The following is a 15,860-nucleotide window of genomic DNA, read 5'->3' on the forward strand; positions in this document are numbered from 1 at the left end:
AACAACAGAGAGACGGTGAGAGCCTGGGCCAACAGCAAGCACAGTGAGTGCAAAGCTTTCCACTGCACGCTGAATGGAAAGCAACGGAGAGAGAGAGAGAGAGCGTGAACAAGAGAGCATAAAAGCTTTTGTAATCGCTTTCGTTGTCGCTGCTGCTGCTGCTACTTTCGGGGGCGTCCAGGACCCGTCAGCGAATCGAGTTGTGGCCGTTGCGTTGCGTTGAACGCCAGTAGTTGGAACAAGGACGCGTAACGTGCAGAAGCTCTCGCGCACAAAAAATCTTTTCGCGAAACGGAGTACAACAAAAAAAAATAGGAAAAATAAAGCCCAAAACATCAATTTCTGTGTGTGCTTTGTGTTTGTGTGTGTTCGATGCCCAAATCAGCTGGGTCAAAATCAAATAAAAATTCTCTCATACAAATAATATAAATGTTGTGTGCGTTACGTATACGCAACGTGTGACCACAACGTTGCTGTCACTATTCGTGCGTACGTGTTGTGTGTGTGTGTGCTTGTGTGAGCGTGTGTTTTTATTGATTGCACGCTATCTGCTACGTAGCTTTCAAGGATATACGATGTATTGAGCTGCTGCTTTAAAATGTTACAAAACCGTATTCAGGCAGCTGCAGCGGCGCCATAGAACTGTTGCCCTGGAACTGCCAGCCACAGTCTGTCTGTCTATTCGTCTGCCCGTCTCGTCTCTCTCTCTCGTGAGTGAGTGAGTGTGTGTTTTTGTGTGCGCCCAGTCAAGGTCGCCTCCTTTTTTCCTGTGCGTTCACACTGACAAAATGTCACAAACAGAAACCTAAAAGCAAACAGCAAATTTAAACATCGACAAATATTACAAAAAAAAAATCAAATATAAAAAGGAAAGAGAGAGAAATCATCATCGTCAACAGCGGCTTCAACGCATCAGCTGCCAAAGCAAAGTTAAAGTAAGTGAAGCATACATAAAGTGCAAAAGAAAGGGAAAATCTCAAATAAAGCTTGTGGCCAGAGAAATGCGAGTTTTCTTTCGCGTAGTTACGTGAGATTGGCGCAGTGAGCAGCCAATTGCAGAACTCTGCGCATTTGAAAAGTTCATCTTTTTAGCCAAGTCGCTGCCAAACACTGAAAACACTCACACTCACATGTTTTACCTTCGATGGAACTTAAGCCGGTTGCTGCAACCTTATTGAGTCGCTGGTCACACGGGTCATGTTTGTAGGACAACGAACTGAGCATCATCTGCTCTACTATTATTTTGTTTCTTTTCCATTCAATATTTGTCGTTTTATTTTTTTTTTATCTGGTTGCATGACACAGTTTGCTTCTCTTTGCTTTGACTAAGCTGCCATAAAAAACAGTAAAGATGCTTACAATAGATTTTTGTTTGTAGCACGAAGTACTTGTATTAAGAGATTGAAAGATTGCTTTCTGCAACTCTGTGACAGATTTATGAGATTGCGATTGCTTTAATGTAAAATGTGAGCGCATTAAATGCCCTTTTGACTTTCATCTCTATTTGCATCTCAATTAATTATTTTGCACATATTTAATGTGTATTATTTGATTAATTAAATGAGGAAAGCTTTATGCAAATAATGTGCGACGTTATTTTACTAAAATGAGGTAATTTAATTAGCTTGCTTCTTTAAGCAGAAATTTGCGAAATTTCACCATTAATTAAAGAGTAAATGAATAATAACAATTTACAAAATGTTTGCAATGTATTTTTGGATGCGCATTTCATTGAAAATTTGTTTAATATTTCATATTTACTTTTCATCTCATACAAATTTAAAATTGAATTAGACTAGCAAATTGTATAACTGAAACCCGAGAAGAGTTTTTCATATACATTTGTAACTGAGTCGAGGCATTTCAATTACCTTAAGACTTTGCAAGCTGCAAAAGAAACAAGATGGAAATGTTAGCAATTTATCAATCGATGACTCAAATTGAGTTACGACTGCTCTCTCTTTCGCTCTCTCTCTCTATCCATTTAGTGTGGACTCTAAGGCACTCAATCGGCACTTTGCTGGCATTTGAATGAAAATAACTTTATATGAACCATTTGCAGCATCTGTGGCACGGCCTTGCAGTAGTTCCATAACTGGCTGAACCCTTTTGGCATGCATAAAATATAACAATAACTAAAATTCTGCAAGCATCTATATAAAACTCTCGCTATGACTTTCTCTGCTTCTCGTGCTATCTAAATAAACACTTAATTTATGCCCGAAGTGAACTCAGTAAGCAAAAGTTGTGTGTGCCTGCGGGCTGCATTGCTGGTAAATCATAGCCAAAAGTGTTGTGCCAACGCCCGCCCCCGCATCCCCTATTTTTTCGTGGGGCACTTGTATGTCTGCCTTGGCCCTGCGGCTTTACCGACTGATTTATCAAAGAACGAACAAAAAAAAAGTAGCAAAGAACACGTTAGATGGAATTGTAGCCACCTCCCTTACTTGTGTGGCACGCAAACACCTACGGAATACTGGTATATATGTATATGTTGTGCTGACATCAGCTGTTTGGATAGCCAAGGGCTTAGATTTTGGACTGACCTCGTTTGGCGACTAGGCAAGAAAAACCCAAAAACCAGAAGCAACAAACACAGCTGAAGCACAGACAACACTGACTACAGTGACAGCGACTACAACAACAACGAGCAGCAGGAATATGTTGTCCAATGCGCAAATATTTGTCGTAATGCGTTGCACAAACAAGCACAAAGCCGAGCAGAGAGCTAAACAGAGCATAACAGGAAACTAAAGAACATAATGCATAACTCATACGCAATGTGGGCGAAACTTGTTTGATGTTTGCTTTTAGGGCATATGACAAACTTACTTAGCTAACATAAAATATGCACATCGAGCAAATTCTATATAGTACTCATACATATGTACATATGTATGTATATGTATATACTTTATGTACTTTCCTTACATCAAATATTAATTAACACTGCATAGGCTTTGATAGCATTGTGACGACGTCTTAAAGGAAGTGCCAAATCAACCAAATAATCTTTGGAGTGCACATAATTATGAAACCATATAAGAATTCAGTCTAGTCAGTTTCCTTGGCTTGATTATTATTATTCATTTAACTGCATTGAAGTGAGTTTGAAATTTATAAATATACCAATTAATGAACTAAATTATATTAAGATCTATGATTATACTGCAATGTTAAACAAAGTATAAACATATATTTAGACTATGATAAAAAATGAGAATTTTCGAGTTCGATTCCTAATAGAATTAATAATTATACATTAATTGGAAGCGCCTTCACATAAACAATACATCAATGCTTAGTAAGAGTTTGAATAAAATGTATAAAAAATGTAAAAAATATTTCAAAGTTATAATTATTTGATATGAAAAATATTTTAAAAGTATTCAACACTTTTGACAATGTTAGAAAACTAGAAACAAAATATAATATGACAAAATTTGCAATTAAATTCCTGACCAAAACTTACAAGTCAGATATTTTATATTCCTGAACTTTAATTAATATTTAATTTATATATCAATTAAATGCACTTATATAAGTTTTAAATGATTTAGCTATACCAAAGATTAGTTAAAATTTATTACAAAAACATAAAAAAAAAACTGCAAAAAAATCCAATTTATTTATATTATTTTATTTGCATAACGAATACAATTCCTTGATGCAATGAGCCCCCAGGCTAAATATTTCATATTTATGATTAAAATGAAACATTACGCAAAAGTATAAAAATATTATGACTATCATACGACAAAAGAAGATTAACTATAAAAAATGGAACATTTTCAATTAAATTCTTTAATAAAGAAATTAAGTGTCCTTGCATTTCAATAAATATTGTTATTAAATATTAATTTGGCGCAAGTTTAAATATTAAATAAGTTAATTTGTATATCTAATATATTAGTTGGAACTTAGAACAAATTTACCTACCCCGAAAAAATAAGTTTAGCATTTTTGTGTTGGATTTCTTTATTTATAAGCCACTTGATATGCAGCATATATGTATGTATAGTATGTGCTTTTATGTTACGTACACATAGCATCCGGTTATATGCATATTTAAAGCTAATACGAAATGCACATTTCAATCTCACGACAAACTCTCGTTGATTTATGCTATGTGCCAGTTTTAGTTTTATTTGTAGTTCTTGTTTTGGTTCCATTTTAGTTTTATTTTGATTTCTTTTGCGACGCTAACTAGTTTTTGAGAGTTGTGCAGCAGCATTTTACTCCAATTAAATTTTCATGCCATATGAGCATTTTGTGCAACAGCAGAAGCAGCAGCAGCCGCAGCAACAACAACACCAACAACAACAACATGTACTATAAAAATGGAAAGTGCCACACAAACAACGTGGCGCTATTTTCAATTTCCGTTGCATACACAGAAAGAAAGAGAGAGAGAGAAAAAAACTCGAGAAGGAATGCGATTTTTAACACAATTTCGCATAGAAGCGAATAGGGCAAAGTAGAGTAGAGTAGGGGAGAAGAGAAGAGGCAGCCACTCAGACGGGGGCAGAGAGTACGTGGCACTTGGCATAGAAAATGGTTGATGACTAAAAACAACAACACGAACAACAAGAGTAAAACAGATAAACACATAAGAGCGAACAACGACCCGGAGAATCGACCAACTGTCTGACTAAATGGCTGGCTGACTGACTGCTTTTTAGTTGTCTGTCTGATTGACAGTTCACGCCAAATGCCCTTTTATTGAGATTTCGATTTAAGCATTTTTGGGTCATTTCCGAAATTGTGTTTGTGTAACTGTTGTGAACGGGTGGCTTCATTTTAAATATTAAAAAACCTTGTACCTAAAGCATTTGTCTAACACAAACTACGAACACAAACCAACCCAAAAAAAAATCAATAAAAACCGAGCAACAGCCAGAGAGTTGAAGGCTAAATGTGTGTGTGTGTGTGTCGAAAATACAATAGCAACAACCAGCACAGCATTGGCGACAACAATAAAAATAGGTAAAACAGTTACGAGTGGCTAAAAGCAGCCAAACCCCCCACCAAAAAGAGGAGAGGGCAGGCAATCCCCTCAACCCTTTGTCCATTCAACCATCCGTGATTTCCCCACATTTCCCGTATGTTTCAAACAATTCTGTGTGCCTCTTCTATTTTTAATGTTTTCCCTCGTTTTGTAGAAAACTCGTGTTTTTTATTGGCTTTTAGTTTTTAGACTATGTTTGTGAGTGTGTGTATGTGTGTGCCCAACACAAATACATATTGTAATAGAGAATTGTAGCGGCACTTATCATTTCAAAAGTGTTTGGTTTCTGGGTCATAATGACAACTGGACACCGAGAACTTGTATACAATCTTGTTAGTCGAGTATGTATTATATTTATGAACTTACAAATATTCATGTTCCTCTTGTTTAAATATTATAGATATCGATTTGTGAATTTGAATAATATTGTGTTAAAATAATAAATTGTCAAATATTTGAGTTGAGTAAAGAGTTCCATGCAATGTTAGACAATTGTGCAAACTGAATTTGAAAATAAAATAAAATCGGATCAATACAATTCCACAATTCAAATGTTAAATGTATGTTAATAGTTTACTATGACATAATTCTTTGAAAGTATATTCGATAAAACATTCTAAATACTTTTGTATGCGAAAAAAACTCCTCTGGTATATTTTGTACTTTTTGGTATATTTTGAATGTATATAAAATGCATATTTTTACTATTTGAATGGTATATTAATTCGGTATATTTGAGCTTTTATTCAAAATGGGTAGCGGATATCTCACAGTTGAGCACACTCAACTGCAGCTTTCTTACTTGTTTTTATTTGAATTTCTTGCAAATTTATTTTTGTTTATACTATATTTACTCTACTACAATTTCAAAGTTTACTCTGTCCATAAATTATTCTTGCAGGGTTTAAATTTAAGCCATAGTTATTTATAAAACTTATATGAAGCCCTCTTCCCCATCTCCCAAATTAATTGCTCGCTTATAACAGTCTCGTAGCACAGCAGTCATCATTTGCCCTGGAGTACATACGAGAACATGAACTTACATATATGAACTGTGTATCCATATTTATTACCAAAATGTTCTGCCCTTCAATTCGTAATACTTTCACTGACTTCTCACTCGGCAAGTGCTTCCACTATCCGGCTGACTATCCAGCCAACTTTTGTAGGCAATGTTTTATTGGCTTTCGTTTTTTAAATGGTTTTATATCCTTCCCTCTCCCAGCCCCTTTTTTTGGCTTTTCTTTTTTTTTGGTTGTTGCGTGTATGAGTTTAATATATCGTGTCCTTATATGATATATGCACATACATAAACATATATGTATGTTGGGTTCGCTCTATATGCTCTGCTCTTTGCCTTGCATGTTGAAAATTGTTTGATGGAGGGTTGTCGGTTAAGGTTGGCGGGGTAGAAGGGGAAAGCGGGCTGCTGAGCAGAAACTCGGCTAAAACAAATTACATACGAGCTCAAGGCCGCAACGGCAACGGCAGCGTCAGCGGTCAGGTCAGAGAGTTTTGTTGGCCGTTGCTCGCCTCGCTCGTTCGCTCGCAATTATATTGTAAAACATCGGGGCTTTTGGCCACTCGACAACGCCCGCACTAATGAAAAATGCTGCTTCGCCTTTTGCCATTTTACACTTTCCATCCCTCACCCTCACACTACGTCATTCTTTGGTCATTTGACCATTGCATGTTTTCATAAATAATTAAAAATCTGCTTCTGCTTCTGCGTTCTTCGTGTTTTCTGTGAGTGAGTCAGTGAGTGAGTGAGAAATGGCACAGGGTCGCGCACTAATTAGGTGCATATTTCATTTGGACTTGGCCAGCTCAAAAAGTCTGTCAAAAAGTTGCCTTCTGCTATGTGACTCGCAGTTTTGCCGGAAACGGATGCATGAAATTTGCATGCACACTAAATGTCAAACGCTGCCTTTGCCTTTGCCTTTGGTCCTTGTCGCTGCCTCAATTCGGAATGCGATTCGGTTTGGATTTCTGATTCGGAGTTGTTTCCTGTCAACGACAAACACATCAGACACTCGCTGGACATCTTAATGCAGCCGCTGTCACCAATTACATACTGTGCCAGCTGTCATTACACTCAAAGAGAGGGAGAGGGCTAGGGAAAGAGAGGGAAGGCGATTGAAGAAGGAGAGAGACTGAAAACAAATTGCCTTCTTGGCCCATATACAAGAACTTGTAAAGTTAAATATGTATTTCGATTTTGGTCGCACGAATATTTATTACTATACATTCAATCACCTTGGATTAAAACTGATAAAATGATTTAATTTTGAAGATTAAGAAAGTATTACAAAGATTGAATCAAGGTTGAATAATTGATTTAATTTGAAAACTTTCAGTATTTCGCATTAAATGATTATCAAAGTATATAAATAACGACAGTAAGTGTCAATTTATCAGTTTAAAGTAAATATGATTTTGTTGTAAAAGCTTTGCGCTTAAATCGACAAACTGAACACAACATTTAATAATATTTTATATTTGCCAAACATTTTTCATTATTACGCAGATATTTTATTTATAAAATTGTAATTAAACTTTTGTTAGGTGTTTGACATTTTACGACTTCATAACTAAAGATATTTAAAAAATGTTTATAAGACCTATAAACATAAATTTATAATGTTTACTCTAAGATAGTTAGATTTAATAATCAGTGCAAATATATTTAATAATCAAAGACAAATTCTCATTAATTTTAAATTTAGTATTTGGCAATTTGCAAAATGATATTTCAAAGCTAAAGTACATCTCCGTCTACTCACATGACCAACACACCAATTCGACTTTTCTATCAATTTCGAGCTGTGCCCTTTTTGTGGCGAAATTGAACTGTGCCGTGACAGGCCCACAGGAATGCAATTGTTGTTATTGTTGTCATATAACAAACCGAAGCAATTGTGGAAACCATCCACGTTACGTGTCCGTTGCGCTCTGCTTACGTGGCCTCATCTCTGCCTCTCTCCCTCTCTCTCTATCTCTCTATCTCCTTGTCTTTGGCATCCTTGTCTACTCTTTCTATTTGTTTTTCCCTGCGCCTCGTCTCAGGCCGCAAAAGGCAAAAGCAGTTCTTGCAACGCAACTTCAATCCTCAGTCTGACTTATATGCGATTTCAATTTATTTTTTCTTTTATTTTTCATTCGGTTTTTAGCAACTTTATAAGTTACGAGTATATTCGTATATTTGCCATGACTTTGGCTGCTGGCCCAAAAAAGCCAAGCATCAATTTGATCAACTTGGCGCCAGTCCTTAATATGTTTTCGTTTCGTTTAGTTTCTATTCTTTTACTTTTTCTCTCTGCACTTTGCCTTGCCTTCGACTCCTATGCTTGTTACACGCCATTTAGTTTCACTTTGCATATTCATAGAATTTTTCGTTCGCCTGAACCACAAGAATATTACAAATAGTTCTTCTGGTCAACTGCACGATGTTGCTTGCCATCGCATATCGAACACAATTTTCTTCTAGCAAACGGACCGAATGATAAGTGAAGTGAAGTTCTATGGCCGAAGTTGAAATGTGGCTGCAATTTTGTCGGTTATAGAAATTGCTTTTCATATGATTGTTTGTATGTACTTATTGTGTGTAGCATGTGTGTGCCAAAATGTATGGAGTTTTTGGCTTTTGAATTGTTGTTTTTAGTTTGTAGCTAATTTGAAGTTTGTCGTAACAACTTGAAGAAATGAAAAATCAAAAGAGATGGCACATGTTTTCAGGCGTTGAAGTTGTATGAGAAATGTCTGCCAACAAACTTTGGGGAAATAGTCACAAATAATTATAAACGTAAAGTTGAAAATTGAAGAAGACTTTTTGATTTTAAAGATCTTTGTTATTACAATGTTTATGAATAAATATTTGAGAAAATTGCACACAAAATACGATTATTTAAATTGAGTAAGCAACTAATTCTAATAACAATAGACTTTAAAATCAAATTAGACTTCATTCTCTGCTTTTTTCAAATTCATTTAAATCCTTTTTTTTTTTGCCTGTCACAAAAATACAATCAATTAATTAAAAACCTCTAAAAAAATGCTGTTGCCGACGCAGCAGACGACACGCACTTATGTTATGGCTAACAAATTTGTTTGCCAAACAGAATTTAAATTGAAATCGCTTAAAATCCTGATCGCAATCGTGAATTTGAATCATGAAAAATATAGCGAAAATATAAAAATGCTTGTTTTATTCCATGTGTGATTTGATTTGCATAAAAACTAAATAAATTGCCAGACTAGTTTTTTATATTGGTGGGGAAAGAGTTAAAAGCCAACAAACATACGACATGCAAAATGCAAGATGAACGCGTTTTATGAATAAATAAAAATTCTAGCACATTGACAATACGTCCACAGAGAGCTCATGTCAAGCAGAGTCCAACAATACAGCAGTCGACAGACAGTCGAGCATGCAGAGTATCAAGTGCCAATAAATATGAAAAATTGTACGAGTATTTGTACAATAAACACGCACTGCCATAGTACTATACATGATGGGAAAAGCGGCAACTTCAAGTGGCTTTGGATGCCAATCACACAATAGAAGAGAATAAAATGCATAGATGAAATATTGATAGCCTTGTGAAATATTTCACAACTTTTACGAAGCTATTCATTACCTTTGATACTATACATAACATTGTTTTTATTCACTTTTTTAGAAGTACAAAGACATAGAAATTCAATATAAATTTCAAAGAACTAAATTTGGAAAAAAGTAATTTCAGTTGCACAGAAAACTTCAGCAAGAATTTGATTGATTTATACAAATTTTAATATTTGCTCTAGTAATTCGTACTTTTAATTATTTATGGATCACAAAATGTTTTTATAAACTTATATTATCCAAAAATATTTATTGTAAGCAAACTTTGATCCACTTAAATAAACATAATTTTGAATTTTGTTTATTATAAGATGTCTTTTAAGTCTATACAACAACTTTAATACAAAAGCCAGAATAATCTTACCACACTTTGTTAGGATATAAATTGAAAAGCATGCATTTTAATATACTTCAAGGGGATATACGCTATATACTTTTCATGTAAAAGTTTCATTTGTCTTTCGATTAAAATTCAGCTGCCAATTTTACAGCTTTTGATTGAGCGCCACAAAGTAGGCCACAGAGAAGCCGAGAAATTGGGGCCACTGCGTCGTCGTCCTTTGGCAGGATGAAGCGACGCGACGCGGGGGAAGGGGAAAGACTTTATCGAGTGTGCTCACAAATGTGGGCTAAGTTGTTTGTTTGTTGTTTGTGTATTGATTAAATTAAAGACAACTGCGCCCAAGCAACCGCATTCTCTGTGTGTGAGTGTTGTTGCTTGCACTGCGTATACGTTGTTGAGATTACGTATACGATACGTAGCGCACATTAAAATTCAATTTACGTTCGCACTGACAGTTTGAACTTTAATTAAAGCCCTGACAGGCATCTCTAGCGTTGCCACGGTGATAAGGGTCATTGATTAGGCAACATGCCAGGACATTTGGCAGGCACGTGTGTCCTACCTTGGACGACGACAGCAAAGAAGAAGACACTTGCTTTCTTGCTGCTGGCGAAAAAGACACATAATAATCAGATATCAACAACAGGGCTAATGTGTAACGTAATTTATGTGGCAACATCCCCGCAAAAGCTAATAAAGCATTGGTGGCTGGAGACCTCGAAATGACATTTTGACAGCTTACAGCCGAGCTGAAGCAGCAGTCAGCAGGAAACCGAGTCGAGGTTCGACATTGTTGAAATTTTTGACTAATTAAGTCATTGACTGCGAACGAAATGCTGCCAGCAATAGCGTCGAACTTCCGCCTAATGTGCAGGAGACACGCAAACACGTAGACAATTATCATCGTCAGGCCAATGGCAAATGACAGTGACAATTTTAGCATATTTGAAAGTTTTGGCGCCTGATATTAATGGAGTTATTTGTCAGCATTAGTTGAATGCGACGCCCGCACAGACGAAAAGTGTTGGTTACCCAAACAAATTAACACCTTTTATGCAATAAAATGTGAATGTGAATAATGTTTGTTGTTTCCCCTTTTTGCTATGCAAACCTACAACATTTGTGTCGTTGTGCTAAGCATTGTTATAAATAATTAAGTCACAGTTATCAATTTATGTATAGTTGTTAGCTCATAAGTAACTGACTTTTAATTGCTGACACTTGGAGTTAAGTAAAGGGCATCAAATTTTATATATCATTGTTTTAATGCATTTTGTATTATTACCGTGATAACATTGAAAAGATTATTTGATTTTCCAACCAAAGAATACAATAAATAATAGTGATACTTCTCTTTACTATAAGTGCTCCGATTCAAAGAGAGAGCATGGAATATGATGGGTTCAAGTGAATCTACATTTTATGAAATAGGTCAAGGAAATTTATTTTGAATTTATAAACTATTCTAGCTCTCTCAATCAAAATAATCAATCAAAAGCATTATTGGAAATAAGAATCTTTAGTGATTGTATTAAAAATAACACCTTACTGAAAAGTTAAAGTATATGCAAGTTTAAATTATTCTTTTTTTGTTAATAAATTTTCAAAGTGTAAACACAAAAAAATGAAACTCATTTGCTTTGCTAATTATGTGGCACACTTTGCATTGCGCTGATCTGGATCTATAAAAATGTTGATAATAACATAAATATGAGTGAGCAGAACATTTTATTTGCAGGGAACAGGGTTACTTGTAGTCGAACAGTCTATTAAAGCGTTCGCACTTAGTTTATTCATGCAGCTCTTAATTCTGTGTTTATGTTATATTCTTCCTGCTCACTTTATAGCCTTCCCTCCATCGTCATAATTCCCTTGGCTTCACATTAAAAGTTTTACATTCTGTTTTCCCCTAGAAGCTGGTCTTGTCCATATCCTCTCTAGCCACAGAGAACTCCACACTTTTAATTAAAGCCGCTACAAAAAATTATAAAGCTACACGTTTTATGCACATATCCATAGTGAATAAAACGGCGAAAAAGAGAGAGAATTTGTGTAAAAGGGAAGGCAATATATGCACACGTTTTACTGCAGCCAATTAAACCATAACGCATACATTATAATTTTATTTTTATTTTAATATTTATGTATTTTGCTATGCGTCCCTTGTGACTATATCACACATACACACACACATAGACAGTGTCCTGTCTATGTTACAATGTGCTATAAAAATGGCGCCCAATTACTTAAAACTAACGAAAAATTCCCCAAGCGTTTGTCGTACAATTTGCGTTCATAAATATAAATATCACACCTTTGCCTGGTTTCGTTAGCAATGTAGGCTTTGGGCCATCTCTGTGTGTGAGAGTGTGTTTGTGTTAGCCAGGCCAAGACAATGTTCCAACTACAACTAACTTGACACGCTCTATATTCCTCACTCTCTTTCTCCGCCTCACTTACTCGTTCTTTCTCGCTCGCACTGCTCAGCACGTGGTGCATTCGAGTAATCAAAAATGCAAATCGAGCCCATGAATTTCGAATTAGTTTTTAGCTCGTCTCGCAACAGCAACAACAACAATGCTAGCCAGGCTTATAACCAGCGCGGATTTTAGGCTAACGAACACACGTACACCAACATACACACAAAACTTACACACACATTTACACACACAGAGATATAGATAGCTATGGAGTGCTGTACGTGTAACAAATTTGTATCAGTTAGTTTGGGCCTCCCTCGCAGCGTTTACCTAGAGCAGAAAAAAAAAACAGGTTCGAGCCAAAAACAACGAGTGGAAATAGTGAAGTTGCGCGTGCGACGCGTTTTGACAGCCGAATACACTGCGAGAAATGGTGGACAACTTCTTAGGAAAGTTATATAGCATTTGTATAATAGCATATTATTCAGTTCATCATAAATAATTTAAATTGGCGAATTATTTTCCCGTATACAATTTTCAAATGGAATATAAATATTTTATCGAGAAGTTGATTACATTATTGTAAACAATTTATTGATGATATTAGGAACAATTTGTCAAATTGAATTACTAGTATTAGAAGAAAAATCCGTAGCAAATACTTTCATTTTATTTGTATTACACACCTAAATATACAGATTATAAATTGTTTCACGTATGAAATAAAAGGCAAAAGACGAAATCTTCTGCAATACAACTATTCATTTTATTTGTAGAATTTTGTATTTAATATTTCATATTTATATTATAAATAATTATTATATATAATCGATCGCAATCGCCTATAATAGCAGAAAATCTTTAAAGAATCTTTTCTATTCATTTACTTTAATAATCTTTGTACCCATGTTGAGCTGCAAAAAAGTTGCTTCTTTGAGTGTAAAATTCGTCCCCTGGATTCTTTGGTAATTCTTTATTTTGTTTGTGGTAGAAGGGAGTAAGCGAAGTTACCGCTGCGTTTCGTGGTCCGTTTTGATTTGCGGCCTGTTGGTTTTTGAGTCTGTTTGTGGGACGAGGGGAAGTCTGCTGTACGTGACGCGCATTTCCGCTGAATGCCCATCAAATATAAAGTGCCTGCAATTTATACTTGAATTCCAACTGTAAAAGCAGCAAGAGCAAAAGCAAAAGCAGCAACAGCAGCATCGTCAACGGCACCAAATCAATGTAAATATTTTGGGAACGTCTTTTTTGCCAGCATTAAAGCGGCTTCGCTCAGATGAAGTAGTTGAACCTACGAGTAGTTGGCATTGCATTTCATGTTCAGCTCCACTTCTTCTTTGCTCTGTCGGAGTCTCCCTCGTTCACTCTCTCTGTCTCTCTCTCCCTGAAAGTTGAGGAAGTGCATTCGTTTGGTTTTCTTTGGGGCTCGTTTTAGAGCTTGAGGTCTGGGGTTTTCTTTTCGCTTTTCCCACCGGCATTTTCAATTTTACTTTATATGCAAATTTGGCATTTTGTAGCAGCGCCAAAGCTGTGGCAGCGGTTGCCATTGATAGGACTCTTGCCCTGACCCTTTCACTACCAAAACGATAACCTTTCTCTTTCTCCATCTCCATTCCCTGCGCATTTGCTGTGCGCTGTGCGAATGCTTTAAGCCAGCTTTACGTGGAGGCTGCGCCATTGCATTTGAATTTCTATAAATTTTACATTTTTCTATTTACGAGCAGCTGCAATGCTGCTGCCTGCCTGACTGAAACTACTAAAATAAAAGTCCTGCGCAACTCACAAAGCTCTTTACGTGTATTTTTCATTTAATTCTCTTTTGTACAAATTGTATAGATAAATTTTGATTTATTTATTGACTGGCTTGCAAGCAAAATGTAAAAGCTAGTTTCAATACATAAATCGTTCGCTTTTTGCGAAATATGAATTCAATTTGCTGATGGGTACAGTTCTTTATTTTTTATAGAACAATTCCCGGTAAATCTGCTCTTTGAAACATGAATAAGAATTGGATTTTGAAATCACGCGTATGACAAAAGAAACATAGCCCACATCAAGGCGCACTCTGGCACGTAGACCACACGCAATGGCATCGTCAATGGCAACTGTCAAGTTCCGACTGCCGACTGCTATTAATCTAAGACAAGCGCTAAGCTAGCTACACGACACGTAGTTACTTACCTTCCCTTTCCTGCTCTCCCCTCTCTCCTGACCATCTATTTAATGGCAACACTCGCTGCTCGTCGGTCGCCTAAACGACAAAAGCCAAAAGCAGAGAATTGGTCGAAAAAAAGCTATTGTCGCAGTAGGCAATGCCATTTTAGCCGTCGGCAAGAGTGTCAAAGTGCTAAAGTATGTTCAAACATTCATAAGATTTGCTCTCGTCTCTGTTTATCTATTTATTTGTGTGTATGTCTCTGCTCGCTTCTGTTTTTCCTGCTGTTTCTGTTTTGTGTGGCTTTCTGCTAATATATATTGCCGATAAAAGGTACTCGCCCATAGACCATTATGTGAGAAGAGTTTGCAGCCCCATCTGCATGTCAGTGCTCAGTGCTCAAGTGTTTAGTGAGGCTTTTTTTGTACATGGCATTGCTTTCAATGGCCGTAACTGACACCAGTGCGTATGCGTGATGTATTTGTTTTGTGATGCGAGAGACTACAGTTCATTATGCTGAGCTATGTCAAGCAGTACACTGAGAGAAAAAAATAAGTATTTGTTGTTTCTAGTTATATATTTTGTATATTCTTACATATAGCTCATTATAAATTTGTCTTTCACCAGTTGTAATTTTTTCTTATTCAACTTTTAGCAGCTCTTTTTTCAAGTGCAGGTGCTTGGCCTGCTGCCATGGCCAAAGGCATGGAATGTCTGCAGTCCTTGGATTTCACACAAGATGCCTGTTAGCACCTGGTCGCTCTGCGTGTCTTTTTTTCTCTCTATTAGCCTTGAGTTCATTGCACTGCACTCTGCATGGCCACATTCTATGTGCCATTGTGCATCATTTTGCATTTTATTTTCTTGCACACTTCTTGGCCAGAAATTTCAATTTGGGCTCCACTCTCGCACTTCTCTTGCACCAAGCGCCATGTAAAGTGCTCGAGGCACAGAAAAAATTTAAATTGAAAATGCTCATATGCAATTTGTTTGGCTTGCAAACCCGCGGACTAAAATTGTTGAACAGTTTTGCGGAACAGTTTTCGGGCCTTTGCTTTTACACATATCCAGACACACATTGTTGTCAGTTGCTTTTGGTTACAATCGTTTGCTTTACGAGCTCACAAAAGCATTTGGCATTTTATGCGAAATGTTTTCAGAGGCACTGCAAAAGCGCCAGAGTGCCATGACCAGACTCCTGATTCTGGATCGGGATCTGGGTCTGCAACTGAAACTGGGACTGGCATTGGGACTGAGACTGGGCATTGTAATATGTAGTTTTAACACCCACATACTTGCCCTCACACAAA

The 15,860-nt window shown here is 36.3% G+C and overlaps 1 protein-coding gene across 1 annotated transcript in view; it reads left to right on the forward strand.

Moving 5' to 3' along the window:
- The first annotated feature begins 232 nt into the window (after positions 1–232).
- LOC132790945 (uncharacterized) overlaps positions 233–15,860 on the forward strand; it is a 74,414-nt gene continuing 58,786 nt past the window's right edge. The window contains exon 1 of the mRNA XM_060799705.1: positions 233–935. The gene's annotated coding sequence lies outside the window, so the exon portion shown is untranslated. The remainder of the gene's footprint in view (positions 936–15,860) is intronic.

Source organism: Drosophila nasuta, chromosome 3, assembly GCF_023558535.2.
Source record: "Drosophila nasuta strain 15112-1781.00 chromosome 3, ASM2355853v1, whole genome shotgun sequence".
Lineage (NCBI taxonomy): Eukaryota > Metazoa > Arthropoda > Insecta > Diptera > Drosophilidae > Drosophila > Drosophila nasuta.